Genomic DNA, 9,661 nt, shown 5'->3' on the forward strand with positions numbered 1-9,661 from the left:
TGACCAGAATCGAACCCGGGACCCTTCAGTCCACAGACCGAAGCTCTACCACTGAGCCAAACTGGTTTCGGTAATATAATTCTCTTTCTTTGTAGTATCTTTATCTGGTTTTGTAATTAGAATAATGCTGGCCTCATAAAAAGAGGTTGGAATTGTTCCTTCGTCTTGGACTTTTTGGAATAGTCTGAGGAGGATAGGTTTCAGTTCTTCCTTGAATGTTTGGTAAAACTCCCCTGTGAAGCCACCCGGACCAGGGCTTTTGTTTGCTGGGAGTTTCTGATTACTGCTTCTATCTCATCAGTTGTTATTGCCCCGTTCAGGTTTTCTGATTCTTCCTGATTGCTTTGGGAAGCTGTATTTTTCTAGGAATTTGTCCATTTCATCCATGTTGTCCATAGGGATTGTTGGCATATAATAGTTGATAGTATTTTCTTACAATCCTTTGTGTTTCTGTGGTGTCAGTGGTTACGTCTCCACTTTCATTTCTCTTATTTGGGTCCTCTCTGTTTGTTTCTTGATAGGGTTCGCTATCAGTTCATCAATCATTAATCTGGCTATCAGTTCATCAATCTTGTTTATCCTTTCAAAGAACCAGTTCTTGGTTTATTTATTTTTGTAAACAAATATTGAAATATGGTTTGTGACATTCGTGCTAATAATGTATTTAGGGGAAGTGTACTGGTGTCTGTAATTTATTTACAAATTTTTTTTGGTTAATCCTCACTCAAGGATATTTTTCCCATTGATTTTTAGAGTATCAGGGAGGGGGAGAAACACACACAGAGAGAAACATAGATGTGAGAGAGACACATGTGCCCTGTGCCCTGGTCTGGGGGGCCAGGCATTGAGCCTGCAACCAAAGCATGTGCCCTTGACTGGAATCAAACCCACTATCCTTCAGTATGCAGGCTGATGCTTTTTTTTTTTTTCAGGCTGATGCTTTAACCACTCAGCCAAACCGGCAAGGGCTGTAATTTAATTTGAAATGCATCATAAAATGAGGTGGATTGCCCAGCTGATGTGGTTCAGTGGTTGAGAGTCAACTCATGAACCAGGAGATCAGGGTTCAATTTCTGATTAGGGCAGATACCCAAATTGCCTGCTTAATCCCCAGTAGTGGGCATGCATGAGGCAGATGATCAATGATGAAAATCATTGATGTTTTTATCTATCTCTTCCTTCCTTTCTCTGAAATCAATAAAAACAACCAACATATTTTAAAAAATAAGGTGGAATGGTAGATGGATAGAGGGTTGCATAGATATGTGATAAAACAGGGATAAGAAAATGTTAACATTAGAATTGAGGTAGTGTTCATCATCAAATTCCACACCATGACCTATGATTGCCTTTGTAAGGAGTCTTCATGTATATATATATATATACAGTTATGACATTATTTCATTTTTAAACAAGCATATGGCAACCTGCAAACCAAAATGAGTTCTCAGTCTCTACAAGCCAGCCACCTGGTGAGGCCACACCCTTAATCTAAGAGTGCTTTCCTGGACCCCAGCATTGTAGCACAGCCACTCAGCCTACAGCTCTTGGATACACTTGGTGCTGACGAACTTGTCTCCTGTGTCAGGGCTGGAGTTTGAGAAAAGCTCACAGTCATTCAGAACCAACTTTGCTCGGGGAAAAGGCCACCAGACCATTTAGGATAAGAAAGAAAGGAAAAGACAAGAAACAACAAGGCAGGATTCTTGTGTTTGAGTCACAAATTGCTTCCAAACACAAGTGTTTCATAAATGCTTTTGAGAAATGCAGCTCTGTTAGACACACACTACTACTTCCTGGCTTAGATATGGGTAGCCAGGAACCCTATGGAGTAAGTAAAACTATCCCTATTATACAGGTGACATACCTGAGGCATGGAGTCACTAAGAAGTTGCTTAAGATTGCACAGCTAGTAAGGAGCAAAGCTAGGATTTGAACCAGGCAGTCTCACACCAGTCCAGGCTTCTAATCACCACACCAGACTGCCTCTTGGTTAAAAGGAGGGCATTGCCTCCTAAGGTGAACACTTGGAAAGGAACAAAGCTTGTTTGGAAACATATCCCAGATGAATTAGTTAGAAAAAACAATTTTATTGCTACATAGTTAAATCTTACATATATCTGCATATAATATCTGTCTTTTTTACTGTGTAGCCCTGGAAACTGGTGCAATTACTGGCATATAGGAGACAATAAAATTTTGCTAAATGAGGGAGTGAATAAATGAGTGTGTGCATTATGGCCCTGGCCGGTGTGGCTCAATTGATTGGGCAGTGTTCCTTGCACCAGGAGGTTGTCTGTTCAATTCCCAGTCAAGGGCACACGTCCAGGTTGTGGGCTGGATCCCCAGTAGGGGTTATCCAGGAGGCAGCTGATCAATGTTTTCCTCTTACATCAATGTTTCCCTCCTTTCCTCTAAAAATTAATAAACTATTTTTTTTTTAAAGTGTGCATTACACCCTAGCCAGTTTTGCTCAGTGGATAGAGTGTCAGCCTGCGGACCAAGGGGTCCCGGGTTCCATTCTGGTCAAGGGCACGTACCTTGGTTGCAGGCTTCTCCCTGCCTGGGCCCTGGTCAGGGCTTGTGCAGGAGGCAACCAATCAGTGTGTTTCTTCTCTCTCTTTTTCCCTCTCTCTTCCCCTCTCCACAAAAATCAATGGAAAAATATCCTTGAGTGAGGATTAACAACAACAGTATAAAAGAGTTCAGGTAACCTAAGAACTTCCTGGACACAGCAAGACAATGACCACGTTCCTTTGTGTTTGGCTCTCATTGCTAATGTTCCTTAACTCCTGCCCAGTGTCTAATTTTAGAACATTTCCATCACCCCAGCAAAGAAGCTTGTTCCCATCTCTCCTCTGCCCACACCACTCCAGCAGGTACACCTCATCTCCTACTCCACCTCCTGCAAAAGCCTGTAAGCTGTACTTCCTGTCTCTAGTCCTTCTGTTCCCACCTTCCCACCATCTGTCTTACCTTCCCCATGCCAGCTCTCTGAAGAAGCCCCTGTGCTGAGGGTCTGGAATGAGATGGCCTGGCTTTGAGGCTGGTGAGGCCAGACAAGTCAGTTACATTCTCTGAGCCTTCATTTCTTCATTGGTAAAATGGGGGAAACGAATATATTTCATAGGGCTTTACGGGGATTCAATGAGATAATATACATTAAACTGGTACTTTGCCACATAACCAATAGTAAGCTTTTGCTTAATCTAAATATTGGTCCCCTAATCAAACAACTGCTATAAAGCTACAAAAAGCAAGCAAACAAAACTCTCCAAGTCAGAAACTTTCTATGGCTTCCTACTGTCTTCTAGGATAAAGTAAAAACTCTTCATAATGGCATTTTTTCAAGAGATTCTAAATTGCCCTAGCTGTTTGGCTCAGTGGCTAGAGTGTTGGCATGTGGACCAAGGGTTCTGGGTTCAATTCTAGTCTAGGGCATGTACTGTGGTTGCAGGCTCCTCCCTGGCTTGGGCCCTGGTCAGGATGGGTACAGGAGGCAACCAATTGATGTGTTTCTCACACATGGTTGTTTCTCTCTGTCTTTCCCTCTCTCTAAAAATATCCACGGGTGAGGATTTAAAAAACAGAAAGGGATTCTAAATTATATCCCATGATTCCATTCTTCTCATTGCCCCATACTCAGCTGAATTGAGCTCTTAACAGTTCTTGGGATATGTCTGTCTTCCCAAATTCACGCTTTTGTTTTTTCTGCATCCCCCTGAAATTCCCACCTCTACTAAAATCCTAGCCAGCCTTTACAACACATTGCAAAGCTTCGCTCCGGTTCCTAAATCAGAAGTGACTTCTCTGATCCCTTACAATGCCCCCTTGTGGCACTGACTGCATCCTGCTTTTTAACTGTAGTTATTTGTGTGTTTTATTTCTTCTACAAGACTGAAACTTCTCAAGGGTTCTGCTTGCACCTTGTTTCTCTGAGTCCCTAAAAGTGCTCATGGAGTTTAGTGCATAAATATTTGAGAGGTAACTAAATGAAGTGGCAAGTCTTCAGGTACAGAAATGCAAGGCCCGGAGCCTGGGTAATCCTGTGTCAGTCCGGGGGTAGGGAGTAGTGAATTCTGGAGATCACCTGTGCAGAGAGCACAATGGGACACACTGCAACAAAGCTAAATCTGAGCCTGACTTGGTAACTAATATTCCCTCTGTTGGGATGCTCCCAGGTTCTTCAGCTTCTTGGGGGTAATCCTGTTGTTGTTTTTAAAATATATATTTTATTGATTTTACACAGTGAGGAATTAAGAGAGATAGAGAGTTAGAAACCTCAATGAGAGAGAGTCATTGACCAGCTGCCTCTTGCAGACACCCCCACTGGGGATGTGCCTGCAACCAAGGTATGTGCCCTTGACCGGAATCGAACACGGGACCTTTCAGTCCACAGGCCAAGGCTCTACCCACTGAGCCAAACTGGTTTCGGCCTGTTGTTGTTTTTTATTTTTATTTTTATTTATTTATTTATTTAAATATATATTTTATTGATGTTTCACAGAGAGGAAGGGAGAGAGCTAGAGAGCTAGAAATGTCGATGAGAAAGAAACATCGACCAGCTGCCTCCTGCACACCTCCCACTGGGGATGTGCCCGCAACCCAGCCACATGCCCTTGACCGGAATCGAACCCGGGACCCTTCAGTCCGCAGACCGATGCTCTACCACTGAGCCAAACCGGCTTCGGCCTGTTGTTGTTTTTTAAATATATAATTTTTATACCATATGATTCTTTAAAAAAATATATATTTTATTGATTAAAAAATACGTTTTATTGATTTTTTACAGAGAGGAAGGAAGAGGGATAGAGAGTTAGAAACATTGATGAGAGAGAAACATTGACCAGCTGCCTCTTGCACACCCCCTACTGAGGATGTGCCTGCAACCAAGGTATATGCCCTTGACCGGAATCGAATCCAGGACCCTTGAGTCCACAGGCGACGCTCTATCCATTGAGCCAAACCAGTTTTGGCAGATTTTATTGATTTTTTTTACAGAGAGGAAGGGAGAAGGATAGAGTTAGAAACATCAGTGAGAGAGAAGCCTCGATTCAGCTGCCTCCTGCACACTCCCTAATGGGGATGTGCCTGCAAACAAGGTACATGCCCTTGACAGGAATCGAACCTGGGACCTTTCAGGCCAACACTCTATCCACTGAGCCAAACCGGTTAGGGCTAGAATTATGAATTTACTAGGTCATCTGAAAACTCAGATGGGCTGAGCCCCAAAATGGCAACAGCCCCCAAAACTGGGAGTCAGAGATTTTTAAAGGACTCTAGGTGTTTTTTTTCTGGGCAGATAATTTTCTGGGCGAGTCAGGATTCTGGGAAGCTTTGGAGGGGAGAGATAATGGTCTTAGCAACTGAAATGTGGTCTAAGCAAGAGGGAATGTCCATTGTGAAGTGGCCTATAGGTCAGTTCCCAGGGGAGGGGGTATCAATTCAATTATTTGATCAGACCTTATGCTTAGGAGTGGAATTGTTGGGTCAAATAACTATATTTAACTTTCTGAAGGAGCTACCAAATTATTTTCCAAGGTGGCTGTACCATTTTACATTTCCATGAGCAATGTATAAAGTTCTCCATATCCTTGCCAACACTGTTATTGTCCATATTATTATAGTAATCTTAGTGGATGTGAAGTAGTTTCAATGTGTTGGTTTTTTTTTCAGTGTGGTTTTGATTTGCATTTTCCTAATGACTAATGACATGATGTTGAGCATCTTTTATGTGCTTATTGACCATTTGTATATTTTCTTTGTAGTACTATTAAAATCCTTTGCCCATTTTAGAATTGGGTTTTATATCTTATTAAGTTGTAAGAGTTCTTTATATACTCTGGATACTAGTATCATATCTTTCCACTTTCCTGGTGGTGCTTTTTAAAACACAACTATTTTAAATTTTAGTAAAGCCTAATTTATCACTTTTTTCTTTTGTTGTTTGTGGTTTTGGTTTCATATCTAAGAAACCATTGCCTAAACCAAGGTCATGAAGATTAAACCCTACATCTTCTCGTAAGAATTCTACAATTTTAGTTAGCTCTTACATTAAGCTTATTATGCATTTTGAGTTAATTTTTGTGAATGGGATGAGGTAGGGTGTAGATTTATCCTTTTGCATGTGAATATCCAATTGTCCCAACACCATTTAGTAAATACAGAACAAAAACCTCTTCTTGCCCTGGCCAGTGCTGTTAAGTGGTTAGAGCATTGGCCCTTCCACCAAAGGGTTGAGGGTTTTATTCTTAGTCAGCGGGATGTACCTGAATTTTGGGCTAATTTCCCACTCCAAAAGATGCATGCAGGAGGCAACCAATCGATGTGTCTCTCTCACATTGATGTTTCTCTCTCTTCCTTACTTTCTAAAAGTCAATTTAAAGAATCATTTCCTCATAAATGTATGGGCTTATTTCTGAACTCTCAATTCTATTCCATTGACCTATAGGTTTCTCTCTTTTGTTGTTGTTAATCCTTACCTAGTATATTTTTCCATTGATTTTCAGAGAGAGTGAAAGGGAGAGGGAGAGACAGAGAGAGAAAAGTCGGCGTGAGAGAGACACATCGGTTGGTTATCTCCTGCACATGCCAGGGATAGATCCTGCAACTGAGTATGTGCCCGAATTGAACTGGGACCCTTCTGCTCACAGGTCGACTCTATCCACTGAGCCATACTGGTGAGGGCTGTTTATCTCTTTTAATTTTTTTTTTTAAAATATATTTTTTTTTGATTTTTTACAGAGAGGAAGAGAGAGGGACAGAGAGTTAGAAACATCAACAAGAGAGAATCATCGATCAGCTGCCTCCTGCACACCCCCTACTGGGGATGTGCCTGCAACCAAGGTACATGCCCTCGAACCTGGGACCTTTCAGTCTGCAGGCTGATGCTCTATCCACTGAGCCAAACCAGTTTCTGTTATCTCTTTTAATCTTACAATAAATTGGCTCAAGCTTCATTCTTCATGTTATGAGGACAACAATAGCCCTTCACTGTCAGAAGTCTGGGAATTCTCCGGAGCATACAGGGGTGGGTATGTGGAACATTTTATTCTTGAATTATTATGTATTTATTAATTATTGTATTATTTATTTGTGTTATTTGTCTTCTTATTGTTGTTATTGTTTTGTACCCTTACTTGTGATTTACCGTTTAGGTAATGATGACTGGTAATTTAACCTACTTTTGTCCACCCCTGTGTTTTCACTCTATTACCTCTTGTACCAAATTCTTGTTTTCACTGAATTGATTCTCAGCTCTGGGTCTTGTCTTCTATGACCTAACCTAGACTTTCTCTCTTCATTTCAACTTTCCCTAAACATCACCTTCATTCTTTCATCCCCTAGAGTACCATGAACATAACAATGTGTGGCAAGCTTCCACTCAGGATTCCAGTAAATGAATGGAGAATACTGCAAAGTTCATATGGGTAGCAACTAAGAGACAATTTGATCATTGCCTAAAAGTGCAGCAGCCAGTCTCTACGACGGGAACTTTTTGTGTCTCCTTTAGGTTCTGGTTGATGGACATCTTCTGAGCACTCCTGCCTCCTGGATGTCTTTCTCCTCTCTTCTCTACAAGCCAACCTCCAACTGCCACTCGTCTTCCTTTTCCTATTCAGTTCTTTCCTTGACCTCACCAAGATTCCCAGCCTCACCCTTTTCATTAAGAAGGCCCAGACCTAGCTGGTTTGGCTTAGTGGATGGAGCACCTGCCTGAAGACTCCGGGTTCAATTCCAGTCAAGAGCACATCCTGGATTATGGGCTCGATCCCCAGTAGGTGGCATGCAGGAAGCAGCCAATCAATGATTCTCTCTCATCATTGATGTTTCTATCTCTCCCTCCCTCTTTGAAACCAATAAAAAATATATTAAAAAAAAAAAAAGCCCATGAAATTTCTTTCCTTGAGCTGGTTCCCCCAACTGAGCTGTCATCTGACATAAACACTGCCCCTTCCCTAGAGTGAGGAAGCATAGCTGTCATTTTTTTATTCCTGTACATATCTCTCTGTTGTCTGCAGCTTCCTCAAGTGAGATCCTGAACTACTCTATCTCTAAAGCTCTTCCCAGTCCTCATGTTCTATGGAAATTGCCAAATCCATTTAAATTACTAAATGGAGGATTAAGCTTGGTAGAGATTGCTTAGAGAGGAAAAGGAAAGATGAGGGAATTCTTTTCCCCCGGCTTCAGCTTCCCTGGTTCGATTGTGAGCATGAGCACCACTGCTACAGAGATGCAGAGCAGAATCCCAGAAGTACTTTTCAGACCCTTTTGGCTCAGGTGGGTGACCCACAGCATTACCATGGAATGTCAGTCTTGAGGACTCAGATTTCAATAGCCTTCAGTGAATTCCCACCGTGAGTCAGGCACTTTTTTGGTGCTTTTAAACACAGAAGCTCATGTAATCACAAAAGTTCTGTGAAGAGAGTTTTATTGGCTCATCTTTTTAAAAATATTTTTTTATTGGTTTTATAGAGGAAGGGAGAGGGGATAGAAACATCAATGAGAGAATCATTGATCGGCTGCCTCCTGCACACCCCCTACAGGGGATCCAGCCTGCAACCCAGCATGTGCCCTTGACTGGAATCTGCATCTGGGACGCTTTAGTCTGCAGGCGGATGCTCTATCCACTGAACCAAACCACAAGGGCTATTACCTCAATTTTAAGGATAACAAAATGATGCTCATCCAGAGACCAGGTAGCTATCTCAAGGTCACACAGCCAGGAAGAGTGGGGGTGCGCGTAGAGCCACAAGGATGACTATCCCTTGGAAGGTCCAGTTAGAGATGGAAAAATCTGGTCAGGACTGCAAACTGGATGCTTACAGGGCCCAGGCAAGCAACACCAAGGAGTGAGTGTCCAGGTCTGAGAAAACAGGAGCAGTGGCAAATGCTCATCAGCACTGGGAGGTATGCCATGTAGGAAGGTGGGACTCATGTGGCCAGTGTTGATTTCTCCCTAGATGCAGGAAATCCAGATTTTGTGTTTAATATCCCTTTCCTCCCCTCTTCTTGGTTGTCATGGTGGTAGTGGAGGAAGGACAGAGTTTTCTTCCAGTTCTTTTAAAAAATATATATATATATTTTATTGATTTTAGAGAGGGAGAGGGTGATAGAAACATCAATGATGACAGAGAATCATTGACCGGCTGCCTCCTGCACACCCCTACTGGGGATTGAGCCTACAACCCAGGCACGTGCCCTTGGCTGGAACCCAACCTGGGATCTTTCAGTCTGCTGGCTGACGCTCTATCCATTGAGCCAAACTAGCTAGGGCCAGTTCTTAAATATAGAAGAGAAACCCAAAGGAAGACATCAGTTACACACACTTACACTACATTCATTTGATGGTTTCTTCAGCTTCCAGCCGGAAATGGGGCTAAAGACACTTCCCTGCATGCATAATCCCAGCCAGTGGCCAGAAAGAAAGTGCTTGAGTTAGACGGGAAAGGAGGCCTACGTTTGTCCTGAAGTTAAGAGTCTTGGGGTCCAAGGCCGGAGCTCGAGGTCGGGGGAGAGTATTGGTCCTGGGTCCGCAGTGGCACAAATGATCGGACTCTGAGTCCGAGGTTCCGGCTTCCGGGAACGGGAACAGGCCTCCTGCTACGCCGGGCACCCGCCGAACACACGCCCTTCAGCACTTCCGGCGCGCGACCCGGAA

The sequence above is a fragment of the Pipistrellus hanaki genome (assembly GCF_964339955.1).
Source record: "Pipistrellus hanaki genome assembly, chromosome: 12".
NCBI lineage: Eukaryota > Metazoa > Chordata > Mammalia > Chiroptera > Vespertilionidae > Pipistrellus > Pipistrellus hanaki.